We start from the raw sequence: 14,377 nt of genomic DNA on the forward strand, positions 1-14,377 counted from the left end.
ACTTACAACATTATTAGCTTCAAGTGTACAACATCATGATTCAATACTTGTATATATTATGAAAAGATCATCATATGTTAACTAGACTTATTGTTTTTAGCTTCTTAAGGAATTGCCAATCTGTTCTCCAAAGTGGTTGAACTCTTCTATTTTCATCAGCAATACACAAGGTTCTGGTTGCTTCAAATACTTGCCGAAACTTGCTACTATCTGTCCTTGATTATTATAGCCACTATACCAGGTGTATAGTGACATTTCATTGTGGCTTCTGTTTGTATTTACCTAACGAATAATGATGCTGAGCATCTTTTCATGTGTTCTTTAATGATTCCTGTATCTTCTTTGGTGAAATGTCTATTCAAATCTTCTGCACATATTTAAAAATCGGGTTGTTTGGCTTCTTATTATTGAGTTAGAAGTAGTCTTAATACATTCTGAATACAAGACCTTTATCAGATAGATGATTTGTAAATATTTTCTCCCAGTCTGTAGCTTGCCTTTTCACTTTCTTAATGATGTCTTTTGAGGGATTAGAGTTTTAAATTATGATGTCTAATTTATCAGTTGTTTCTTTTATGGCTTGTTCCTGTAGTGTCACATCTAACAACTCTTTGTCCAACCCTTGGTTACAAAATTTTCTTCTTTGTTTTCTTCTAGAAATTTGATAGTTTTAATTTTTACATATATGTCCATGATCCATTTTGAGTTAATTTTCTTTGTATTTTGTGAAGGGTCCATGTTCATTGTATAATGCAATTAGATTTCCAATAGTCTCAACATCATTTTAGTAAAAAAACAAAAAACAAAAAAAACTGTTCTTTCCTTATGGGTATGTTTTGGCAATTTTGTAGAAAATCAAATGACCATAAATATAAGAATTTATTTCTGGACTTTCAATGCTATTTCATTGATCTCTATACTTATTCTTGGGCCAGTATTACCTTGTCATTATTACTTTGACTTTATACTAAGTTTTGAAATCAGGTAGTGTTAAGTCCCCTACCTTTGCTTTTTTTCCCAAAATTGTTTTTGGCTATTCTAGGTCCTTTGAAGTTTAGGTTCACATACATTTTTAGCATCAGCTTGCTTATTACTACAAAAAACTGCTGAGATTAAATTTATAGATCAGTTTGAGGCAAATTGATGTCTTTTAGATTTTGAGCCTTCCAATCTATGAACAAGAAATATTTTTCCATTCATTTAGATCTTTAATTTTTCCCAGCAATATTTTATAGTTTTCAGTGTATAGGACTTACATTACTTTTGATAATTTTACTCTTAAATATTTTACTCTTTTCAGTAATGGAATTTTTTTAAATTTCAATTTCCACCCATTGATTGCTTATTATATAGAAAAATAATTGATTTTTCTATGTTGATCAGTGTTGTATCTTGCAACCTTACTAAACTTTTTTATTAATTCTAGCAGTTAGCATATGTTTGTCTGTATGTTGGGACAGGGAATCCTTGAATATTATACATATAGGTTCATATTATCTGACAATAAAGAGATTTAATTCTTTCTTTCCCTCTGGATACCTCTTAGTCATCTTAGTTGTGTGATTACTCTGGCTAGAATTTCCACTACAATGTTGAATATAAGTATCAGAGCAGACACCCCTGTCTCGCTCATGACTTTAAGGGGAAGCATTCAGCCTTTCACCATGAAATATAATATTGGTTGTGGCCCTTCAGAGATGTCCACATCTTAATTCCCAGAACCCAAGAATATGTTACTTTACCTGTGAAAAGGGATTTTGCAGAAGAGATTAAGGTTATAGACCTAGAGATGGGGAGATTATCCTAGATTATGAAGTAGGGCCGATTCTAATCACACATGTCTTTAAAAGCAGAGAATTTTTTCTGGCCATGGTCAGAGAAAGAGATGTGATGATGGAAAAAGGGTCAGAGAGATACTACAATGCTGACTTTGAAGATGGAAGAGGGGGGCCATGAGTCAAGGAATGCAGCCATTCCTAGAAGCTGGAAAAGACAAGAAAATGGATTGTTCCTTAGAACATCCACAAAAAAAAAAAAAAAAGAAACCCTGCTGATATTTTGTTATTATATTATTATAAGATAATAACTTTGTGTTGTTTGAAGCTACTAAGTTTGTGCTAATTTGTTATGGCAGCAGTAGAGGTAATACAGTCAAACTGAGAAAGCTTGCTTAACCCTAGTTTGAGGGTTTTTATCATGCATGAGTGTTGGATTGTCTTAAATGCTTTTTCTGGACCTATCTGCATATGATAATGTGGTTTTCTGTCTTTTATTCTATTAATATGGTATTATATGATTTGTTACTATTCTTTTTATTCTATATTCTATTAATATACTAATATATGTATATTATATTAATTGATGTTTGGATGCTAAACCAGCCTTTCATTCTTGGACTAAATCTATTGGGTCAAGGTACATAATCCTTTATAAATGTTGCCAAATTCACTTTGCTACTATTTTGTTGAAGATTTTTCATCTATGTGTATGAGGCATAGTGGACTGTACTTCTCTGGTGATGTCTTTGATTTTGGAATCAGAGTAATATCAAGGATATTTTTATACTGTTGTAAGTGGTATTGCTTTCCAATTCGTATGCCAATTGTTTACTTTTATGGTTAGTTTATTTATGTATCCAAAATGAAAAAAAAAACTTTTCCTACCACACAGTCGCTGTAATGACTCATATGTTCTCATATGTTTTATTCTAGAGACTTTATAGCTTTAGCTATTACATTTAAGTCCATATTCATCTCAGGTTAATTTGGGAGCATGGTATGAGTAGGGGTTTGCTTTATTTCTCCTAGTGCATATTCAATACTTTTAAAAATTGAATTTCTTTGGAACTCTTGTTGAATATTACTCGACTGTTTATATGTAGGACTATTTCTTGACTATTTCATTAAACTATTCATTTATATTTTTGCCATTATTACCACAGTCTTGATTACTGCATCTTTGTAGTAACTCTTGAAGTCAACTAGAATAAATCCTCAAACTTAGTTTTCTATTTTCAATATTGTTTTGGCAATTCTATGTCCTTTGCATGTTTATATAAAATTTAAGAAGTAATTACCAATTTCTGTGAGAACACTTACAGATATTTTCTGTGAATTTCATTCACTACCTAGACAAAATTTGTGAAAATTAATGTCTTAAAATATAAAGACTTTCAATTCATGAACATAATATAGTCTTTATTTTAATTGAACTGTCTTTAAATTTTTTGGCAATTTTACTTTTTAGTTTTCAATGTAGAGGTCTTATACCTCTTTTGTTATATTTTTTCCCAAGTATTTATATTTTTGGATGCTATGTAAATGGTGTTGTTTTTGAAAATTTATTTTCCTGTTGTTCATTTCTAGTATATATAAATACAATTGATTTTTGTAAAAAGACTTTGTGTCTTGTGACATTGCTAAATTCACTTATTAGTTCTATTCACTTTTAAAGATTGACTTCTTTCATGTGCAATCATGTCTCATGCAAAAAAAAAAGACAATTTAAATTCTTTGTTCTCACTTTTGTATGCCTCTTTTATTTCTTTTTCATGTTTTATTGCACTGGCCATTGAAGTTCAATATAAATGGTGAAAAATGACAGTTTTTTCTTATTCTTGATTTTAACATTCAATACGTCACCATTAGGTATGACATTAGTTGTCATTTTTTATAGATGCCCTTTATCAATTTAGATTTCTTTTTATTTTTGATTTGCTGTTTTAAAATTTTTTTTAAGTGAATGACTATTTTCTAACTTATTTTGATTTCTCTACTGACTCGTAAATTACTTACAAGAGTATTATTTAAATTAAAAATATTTAGATATCTTCCAATTACTTTTTGTTTTGAATCTAATGCAATTCCATTTTGGTCAGGGAATATGATTTCAATCCCTTTGAATTTTTTAAAACTTGTTTTATAGCCCAGACATGGTCTACCTTGGTGAATGTTTTAATTCCTGTTAAGAAAAAAATATTCTGGGCCACCTTCAAGATGGTGGAGGAGTAAGACATGGAGATCACCTTCCTCCCCCAAAATACATCAAATATACATCTACGTGGGGAACAACTCCTAGAGAACACCTACTAAACAATGGCAGAAGACCTCAGACTTCCCCAAAGGCAAGAAACTCCCCACATACCTGGGTAAAGCAAAAGAAAAACAAAGACAAAAAAAATAGGGACGGAACCTGCACTTCTGGGAGGGAGCTGTAAAGAATGAAAAGTTTCCACACACTAGGAAGACCCTTCACTGGTGGAGAAGGGGGTGGATGGAGGGGAAACTTTGGAGCCATGGAAGAGAGCGCAGGAACAGGGGTGCAGAGGGCAAAGCAGAGAGATTCCTGCATAGAGGATCAGTGCCGACCAGCACTCACCAGACTGAGAGGCTTGTCTGCTCACCCACCGGGGTGGGTGTGGTCAGGGAGCTGAGACTCGGCCTTTGAAGGTCAGATCGCAGGGAGAGGACTGGGGTTGGCTGCGTGAACACAGCCTGAAGGGAGCTAGTGCGCCACAGCTAGCCTGGAGGGAGTCCAGGAAAAAATCTGGACCTGCCTAAGAGGCAAGAGACCATTGTTTTGTAGTGTGAAAAGAGAGGGGATTCCTTCCCTGTCTGCCAACAGAAGGCAGAGAAATGCCTAAACGAACTCCAGAGATGGGCATGAGCTGTGGCTATCAACTTGGACCCCAGTCACAGGCATGAAACGCTAAGGCTGCTGCTGTAGCCACCAAGAATCCTGTGTGGAAGCACAGGTCACTATCCACACACCCCCAGGAGCCTGTGCGGCATGCCACTGCCAGGGTCCCATGATCCGGTGACAAGTTCCCTGGGAGAACACATTGTGTGCCTCAGACTGTTGCAATGTCGTGCTGGCCTCTGCCGCTGCAGGCTCACCCTGCATTCCAATAATAACTACTGAACCGCTCTCTCCCCCCAGGCTGAGTGAGCCAGAGCCCCCTAATCAGCCTCTGCTTTAAATCCGTCCTGTCTGGGCAGGAAAAGATGCCTGAGGGCAACCTACATCCAGAGGTGGGGCCAAAACAAAAGCTGAATCCCAGGAGCTGTGCAAACAGAAGAGAAGGGGAAATTTCTCCCTGCAGTCTCAGGAGCAGCAGATTAAATTCTCACAATCAACTTGATATAGCCTGCATCTGTGGAATACCTGAATAGACAACAAATCATCCCTAAATTGAGGCAGTGGACTTCGGGAGCAACTGTAGACTTGGGGTTCACTGTCTGCGACTGATTTGTTTCTGATTTTTATGTTTATAAGAGTATAGTTTTTATGGCTTGTTAGCATTGGTGGATTTGTTTATCAGTTTAGTTGCTCTCTTTTTTATTATTATTTTATTTTAATAATTTTTTTTACTAATTATTAAAATAAATTTTTTTTTCTTTTTTTCAAACTTTTCTTCTGAGCCATGTGACTGACAAGGTCTTAGTGCTCCAGCTGGGTGTCAGGCCTGAGCCTCTGAGGTAGGAGAGCTGAGTTCAGAACACTGGTCTACCAGAGACCTCCCGACCCCAGTAAATATCAATCAGTGAGAGCTATCCCAGAGATCTCCATCTCAAAACTAAGACCCAGCTCCACCCAACAGCTAGCAAGCTTGAGTGCTGGATGCCCCACGCCAAACAACTAGGAAGACAGGAATAAAACCCCACCCATTAGAAGAGAGGCTGCCTAAAATCACACTAAACTCACAGACATTCCAAAACACACCACTGGATGCAGCCCTGCCCACCAGAAAGACAAGATACAGCCTCAACCACCAGAACACAGGAAACAGTCCTCTCCACCAGGAAGCCTATGCAAGCCACTGAACCAACCTTACCCACTGGGGGCAGACACCAAAAACAAAAGGAACAATGAACCAGCAGCCTGCAAAAAGGAGAACCCAAACACAGTAAGTTAAGCAAAATGAGAAGACACAGAAACACACAGCAGAGGAAGCAGCAAGGTAAAAACCCATAAGACCAAAGAAATGAAGAGGAAAGAGGCAGTATAGCAGAAAAAAAAAATCAGAGTAATGATAGTAAAGATGATCCAAAATCTTGGAAATAGAATGGAGAAAATACAAGAAACGTTTAACAAGGACCTAGAAAAACTAAAGAGCATAAAAACAATGATGAAAACACAATAAAAGAAATTTAAAATTCTCTAGAAGGAATCAATAGCAGAATAACTGAGGCAGAAGAATGGATAAGTGAGCTGGAAGATAAAATGGTGGAAATAATTACCACAGAGCAAAATAAAGAAAAAATAATGAAAAGAATTGTGGACAGTCTCAGAGACCTCTGGGACAACATTAAACACAACAACATTTGAATTATAGGGGTCCTAGAAGAAGAAGAGAAAAATAAAGGGACTGAAAAAATATTTGAAGAGATTATAGTCAAAAACGTCCCTAACATGGGAAATGAAATAGTCAATAAAGTCCAGGAAGCACAGAGAGTACAATTCAGGATAAATGCAAACAGAAACACGATGAGACACATGTTAATCATACTATCAAAATTAAATACAAAGAAAAATATTAAAAGCAGCAAGGGTAAAGCAACAAATAACATACAAGGGAATCGCTGTAAAGTTAACAGCTGATCTTTCAGCAGAGACTGTGAAAGCCAGAAGAGAGTGGCACAACATATTTAAAGTGATGAAATGGAAAAACCTACAACCAAGGTGACTCTACCCAGCAAAGATCTCATTCAGATTTGACAGAGAAATTAAAAACTTTACAGACAAGCAAAAGTTAAGAGAATTCACCACCACCAAACAGCTTTACAACAAATGTCAAAGGAACTTCTCTAAGCAGGAAACACAAGAGAAGGAAAAGACCTACAATAACAAACCCAAAACAATTAAGAAAATGGCAATAGAAGCATACATATCGATAACTACCTTAAATATAAATGGAATAAATTCTCCAACCAAAAGACATAGACTGGCTGAATGGATACAAAAACAAGACTCATATATATGCTGTCTACAGGAGACGCACTTCAGACCTAGGGACACATACAGACTGAAAGTGAGGGGATGGAAAAAGATACTCCATGAAAATGGGAATCAAAGAAAGCTAGAGTAGCAAGTCTCATATGAGACAAAGTAGACTTTAAAATAAAGACTATTACAAGAGACAAAGAAGGATACTACATTATGATCAAGGGATCAATCCAAGAAGAAGATATAACAATTGTAAATATTTATGCACCCAACATAGGAGCACCTCAATACATAAGGAAAATTGTAACATCCCATGAAAGGGGAAATTGACAGTGACACAATAAAAGTAGAGGACTTTAACACCCTACTTTCACCAGTGGACAGATCATCCAAAATGTAAATAAATAAGGCAACCCAAGCTTTAAATGACACATTTAAAAAGATGGACTTAATTGATATTTATAGGACATTCCACCCCACAAAACCAGAATACACTTTCTTCTCAAGTGCTCTTAGAACAATTTCCAGGATAAACCATATCATGGGTCACAAATCAAGCCTTGGTGAATTTATGAAAATTGAAATTGTATCAAGTATCTTTTCCGACCACAACACGATAAGACTACATATCAATTACAGAAAAAAACTGTAAAAAATACAAACACATGGAGGCTAAAAAACACACTACTAAGTAACCAAGATGTCACTGAAGAAATCAGAGGAAATCAAAAAATACCTAGAGACAAAGGACAATGAAAACACGAGGATCCAAAACCTATTGGATGCAGCAAAGGCAGTTCTAAGAGGGAAGTTTATAGTAGTACAATCATACCTCAAGAAACAAGAAACATCTCAAATAAAAAACCCAACTATTAAAGAAAGAACAAACAACCCCTAATGTTAGCAAAGGAAAGAAATCATAAAGATCAGATCAGATATAAATGAAAAAGTAATGAAGAAAGCAATAGCAAAGATCAATAAAACTAAAAGCTGTTTCTTGAGAAGATAAACAAAATTGATAAACCATTAGCCAGACTCATCAAGAATAAAAGGGGGAAGTCTCAAATCCACAGAATTAGAAATGAAAAAAGAGGTAACAACTGACACTGCAGAAATACAAAGGATCTTGAGAGATTATTACAAGCAGCTATATGCCAATAAAATGCACAACTTGGAAGATGGACAAATTCTTAGAAAACCACAACCTTCTAAGACTGAACCCAGAAGAAATAGAGAATATAAACAGACCAATCACAAGCACTGAAATTGAAGCTGTGATTAAAAATCCTCCAACAAAAGCCCAGGACCAGATGGCTTCACAGGTGACTTCTGTCAAATATTTAGAGAAGAGCTAACACCCATCCTTCTCAAACTCTTCCAAAATATAGCAGAGGGAGGAACACTCCAAGCTCATTCTATGAGGTCACCATCACCCTGAAAGAAAAACCACACAAAGATGTCAAAAAAAGAGAAAACTACAGGTCAATATCACTGATGAACATAGATGCAAAAATCCTGAACAAAATACTAGCAAACAGAATCCAACAGCACATTAAAAGGATCATACACCATGATCAAGTGAGGTTTGTCACAGGAATGCAAGTGTTCTTCAATATATGCAAATCATCAATGTGATACACCATACTAACAAACTGAAGGACAAAAAGCAACTGGCAAAGGATTAATCTTCAAACTATGCAAGCAGCTCATGCAGCTCAATATCCAGAAAACAATGATAATGTCAATAGATGCAGAAAAAGCTTTTGACAAAATTTAACACCGATGATAAAAACTGTCCAGAAAGTAGGCATAGAGGGAACCTACCTCAACATAATAAAGGCCATATATGACAAACCCACAGCCAACATTGTTCTCAATGTGAAAAACTGAAAACAATTCCTCTAAGCCTAGGAACAAGACAAGGTTGCCCACTCTCACCACTATTATTCAACATAGTTTTGGAAGTTTTAGCTACAGCAATCAGAGAAGAAAAAGAAATAAAAGGAATCCAAATCTGAAAAGAAGAAATAAAACTGTCACTGTTTGCAGGTGACATGATACTATACATAGAGAATCCTAAAGAGGCTGCCAGGAAATTACTAGAACTAATCAATGAATTTGGTAGAGTAGCAGGATACAAAGTTAATGCACAGAAATCTTTTGCATTCCTATATACTAATGATGAAAAATCTGAAAGAGATATTAAGGAAATATTCCCATTTACCATTGCAACCAAAAGAATAAAATACCTAGGAATAAACCTACCTAAGGAGACAAAAGACCTGTATGCTGAAAACTATAAGACACTGCTGAAAGAAATTAAAGATGATACAAACAGATGGAGACATATACCACATTCTTAGATTGGAAGAATCAACATTTTGAAAATGACTATACTACCCAAAGCAGTCTACAGATTCAATGCAATCCCTAACAAACTACCAATGGCTTTTTTCAGAGAAGTAGAACAAGAAATTTCACAATTTTTGTGGAAACACAAAAGACCCCAATAGCCAAAGCAATCCTGAGAAAGAAAAACGGAGATGGAGGAATCAGCCTCCCTGACTTCAGACTATACTACCAATCTACAGTAATCAAGACAGTATGGTACTGGCACAAAAATAGAAATGTAGATAAATGGAACAGGATAGAAAGCCCAGAGATAAACCCACACACATATGGTGACCTTATCTTTGAAAGGAGGCAAGAATATACAATGGAGAAATGACAGCCTCTTCAATAGGTGGTGCTGGGACAACTGGACAGCTACATGTAAAAGAATGAAATTAGAACATTTCCTAACATCATACACAAAAGTAAACTCAAAATGTATTAAACACCTAAATGTAAGGCCAAACACTATAAAACTCTTAGAGGAAAACATAGGCAGAACACTCTGTGACATAAATGAAAGCAAGATCCTTTTTGACCCAATTCCTAGAGAAATGGAAATAAAAACAAAAATAAACAAATGGGACCTAATGAAACTGAAAAGCTTTTGCACAGCAAAAGAACCATAAACAAGATGAAAAGACAACCCTCAGAATGGGAGAAAATATTTGCAAATGAAGCAACTGACAAAGGATTAATCTTCAAACTATGCAAGCAGCTCATGCAGCTCAATATCCTGAAAACAAACAACTGAATCCAAAAATGTTCAGAAGACCTAAACAGACATTTCTCAAAAGAAGATATACAGATTGCCAACAAACACATGAAAGGATGCTCAACAACACGAATCATTAGAGAAATGCAAATCAAAACTACAATGAGGTATCAACTCACACCTATCAGAAGGCCATCATCAAAAATCTACAAACAATAAAGGTTAGAAACGGTGTGGATAAAATGGACCCCTCTTGCACTGTTGGTGGGAATGTAAATTGATACAGCCACTATGGAGAACAGTATGGAGGTTCCTTAAAAAACAAAAATAGAACTACCATATGACCCAGCAATCCCACTACTGGGCATATACCCTGAGAAAACCAGAACTAAAAAAGAGTCATGTACCACAATGTTCATTGCAGCACTATTTACAATAGCCAGGACATGAAAGAAACCTAAGTGTCCGTCGACAGATGAATGGATAAAGAAGATGTGGCACATATATACAGTGGAATATTACTCAGCCATAAAAAGAAATGAAATTGAGTTATTTATAGTGAGGTGAGTGGATCTAGAATCTGTCCTACAGAGTGAAGTAAGTCAGAAAGAAAAATACCATGTGCTAACACGTATATACGGAATCTGAAAAAAAAAATGGTTTTGATTAACCTTGGACTAGGACAGTAATAAAGACGCAGGCATAGAGAATGGATTTGAGGATACGGGGAGGGGTAGGGTAAGCTGGAATGAAGTGAGAGAGTAGCACTGACATACATACACTACCAAATGTAAAATCGATAGCTAGTGGGAAGCAGCTGCATAGAACATGGAGGCCAACTGGGTGCTTTGTGACCACCTAAAGGGTTGGAATAGGGAGGGTGGTAGGGAAATGCAAAAGGAGGGGTTATAGGGATATACGTATACATATAACTGTTTCATTTTGTTATACAGTAGAAACTAACACAACATTGTATAACAATTACACTCCAGTAAAGATGTTAAAAAAAATATTCTGCTGCATTGGGTGGGTGTAGGGTTATCTAAATGTTATTTTATCCAAGTTGTGACAGTGTTATTCAAATATCCTTATGATTGCTGTCTCCTTGTTCTGTTGCCTAGAGAAGGGTGTTAAAATTTCCAACTTTGATTGTGGATTTGTTTCTTTCATTTTTTTTTTAGTTTTGCTTCATGTATTTGGGAGCTTTGTTATTAGTTACCTATATTTTTAAGATTGTTTTGTCTTCTTGGTGAATTGTCCATTTCCTCATTCTCAAATTTCTCTCTTAATTGTTTGTAATACTCAGTGTTTGGGTTTAATTCGTGTGATACTAAAAAGTTGCATAGCTTTCTTATGCTATATACTTGTACTACTTGATTTTCTTTTTATTCTTTTACTTTATACCATGTGTTTCTTCATATTGAAAGTGTTACTTATCGTGTATGAAAATTTCTGCTTTTTAATTGGCATGTTGAGTCCACTTACAATTAATATTTTTATTTCTAAATTGGATTTAAGTATGCCACTATGGTGTTTGTTTTATATGTATCTCATATTGTTCCTCTGATCTTTCTTTCCTTTTTTTTTTTTTTTTTTTTTGGTGATTCATGTGTTTTTCAGTATTCTACTTTTTCTTCTCTGTTGACATTTTAGTTAGTTATTTTTGTGTTTTTGTAAGTTGTTGCTCTATGCATTTTGACTTATCATATTCTACTTTAAAGTATATTCTATTATTTTCTATTATTGCATGATCAATTTGAAAATCTTACAACAATATACTTCTATTTACCATCCTCCTACTCTTTGCCTGTATGTGTGTTTTTGTATGTATAATTTTTGGTATTTACTACTTACTCTTTTTGTTGTCCTTCACTTTTTGTTCAATGTCAGGTTTCTTTATGGTATCATTTTCCTCCGAGTAAAATCTTTGGCATTTTTAAAAAGTAAAGTTCTGTTAGAAAACAATTTTTTCAGCCTTTGAATGTCTGAAAATATCTATTTTTTTATTTTTGAAAGATATTTTCTCTGGAGGTAGAATTATAGATTGAAAGAGTTTTTCTTTCAACACTTTAAAGATGTTGTTCTGTTGTCTCCTGTCCCTATTGTTTTTAATGAGAAGTTAGCAAATATTAGTATTGTTATACCATTTTATGTAATTTTTTCTTTGTCTGCTTTTAAGATCTTTTTATCTTTGGTTTTTAGAAGTTGACTGTAATGTGCCTAAGTGTAATTTTCTTGATATCTATCTAGGGTGGGTTTTGCTGAGTTTGATGTCTGTTCAATTTTGGAAAATTCTTGGCCATTATATGTTAGATTATTCTGTGTCTTTTCTCTTTCTCTTTCCCATCTAGGACTCCAATAACATATATGTTAGGTTATTTACTATTCATTCCTTCCCTTATTTTAAATACTTTGTAGCATTTAAATTTTTTTATTTTTATTTCAATTTGTATAATATATTAACCCATGTTAGGACTTACTGATGTTTTAGTTTTATTTCATCTTAAATACAGTTCACTCAGTTTAACATGATGGTCCCATTGAAAAAAGTTTTTCACATACTTCATCTGTATGGTTATTTTTTTGTTAAAAGACAGTGGTAATTAGACTTTATTTAAGGGAACTACTACAATGTGGTCATTTTAGTAGGGGAGAGAGATTTAGTTTAACTCCCTGGTTCTTTTTTTCTTTATAGTTCTCATTTCTTTGATGAAATTCTCCATCAGTTAATTTTTTTTTTTTACCTTCTGCATTAGAAATATGTACATATATTTTTTCACCTGAGTCTTCTCTGTGTCTGTTTATATTGACCATTTCTTCTCTTCATGGTGGGCCACAAATTTTTACTTTGTGTGTTTGGATTACATGTCTAAAATAACAGTAAAGCCTGGGGTAAGTAGTATTGATACTGAAAAATGAGTACTGCTTTTTCTGCCAAGGAACTTTTAGGGGTTGCACTCATTCTGTTTTTGAGTTGGTCTTGGTGTAGGCCTTTTTTTTTTTTTTTTTTTTTTTGCTTTTGTTACATTCAGTTCATCAAGGCTTTAGATTATATGAGGGCACGCACTTAACCTTTTCTTTAGCAAAACTTTGGATCTGAGGGTTTGAGACTATCCTATTGTGTGCCAATAGACTTCAGTAGGCCATGTTCATGTGCTTCAGTGGGTTGTGTTCATGGCTCATTTCTAGGTCTATTGCCCCCTCTTTGTGTGCAGAGGCTACTGCCTTGTACTCAGTGTAAGGCTTGGAGTGCATGTATATTTGCTCATAGTTTTCATGTTCTGTCTTCAGACTTCTGCAGGACCCATGCTGCTGTTGCTCAGGGCATTCTCACTTGATGGTTGTGCCCTTGCCCTAGCAACCAAAGGCCACATCCTATACTCAGAGAAAGGCCTAAAATGCTAATTGGATTTCTTTCCATTCTTCGCAATTCTTCCAGACTTCAGCTGGCCCCCTGAGCCTGTACCTCAGGTGTCCTCCCTCAGTTTTCCTTCTGCATCTCTGTTGTAGACAGTCACTGCCTGGAATTTAGTGAAAGGTTTTGAACTATCATGAAGTTTCCCTCAGTTCTTCAGCTTCATTTGAGACTTCAACAGGACCTTCTCATCTGCACCTCAGGGGGTGACATTTTCTCTCCTGCTCTGACCTGAGTCTTTCTCAAAAGTACTCAGGAAAGGCTCATAGAAAGGAATTGAGGATGGGTGCAGAATCCCCTTGACTCTGAGGCTTCTAGAGATTAATTGTCATGCCAACCCTCACTTGAGCTTTAATAATGGAAGTTTCCAGCTGTTTTCATCTTATGTTGTCTACAGCAGATTTCTCTTCCAGCTACTGCTCCAACAAGAATGCAAGCAACACTGGGTCCCTTCTCTCGTATGAGTGACTTATAAGATTTTAGAGTTTATTATATTTTATTTTTTGTGAGTTCAATTTAAATTTTTTACATTATGTAGCAGAAGCAACCCACCCAGTAAAATTTTTAACTTTCAGATAATATACTGTTCCGGTATAGTATCTAATTTTCTTTTGGTTGTTATTTTAGTTTTTATTTCTTTGCTAAGATTTCTCCATTGGTTCACACATTAGGTCCACCTTTTTCTTAATGTAATTGAGCATAATGTTAACAGCTATTTTAAGGTCTCTATAAAAATTCCAGCATCTGTTTTTATTGACAGCTTTGTCTCTAGATTAGAGTCACATTTTCCTGCTTATTTGCATGTCTACTAATTTTTTATTTGATATAATTTTGATTTGTGTTATCATGGTATAAATTTACCATCCTTTTACATTTAACCTAGTTGCATCCTTAGATTTATAGTGGAATTC

Source organism: Leucopleurus acutus, assembly GCF_964270905.1.
Source record: "Leucopleurus acutus genome assembly, chromosome: 2".
NCBI classification, from domain to species: Eukaryota; Metazoa; Chordata; class Mammalia; order Artiodactyla; family Delphinidae; genus Leucopleurus; species Leucopleurus acutus.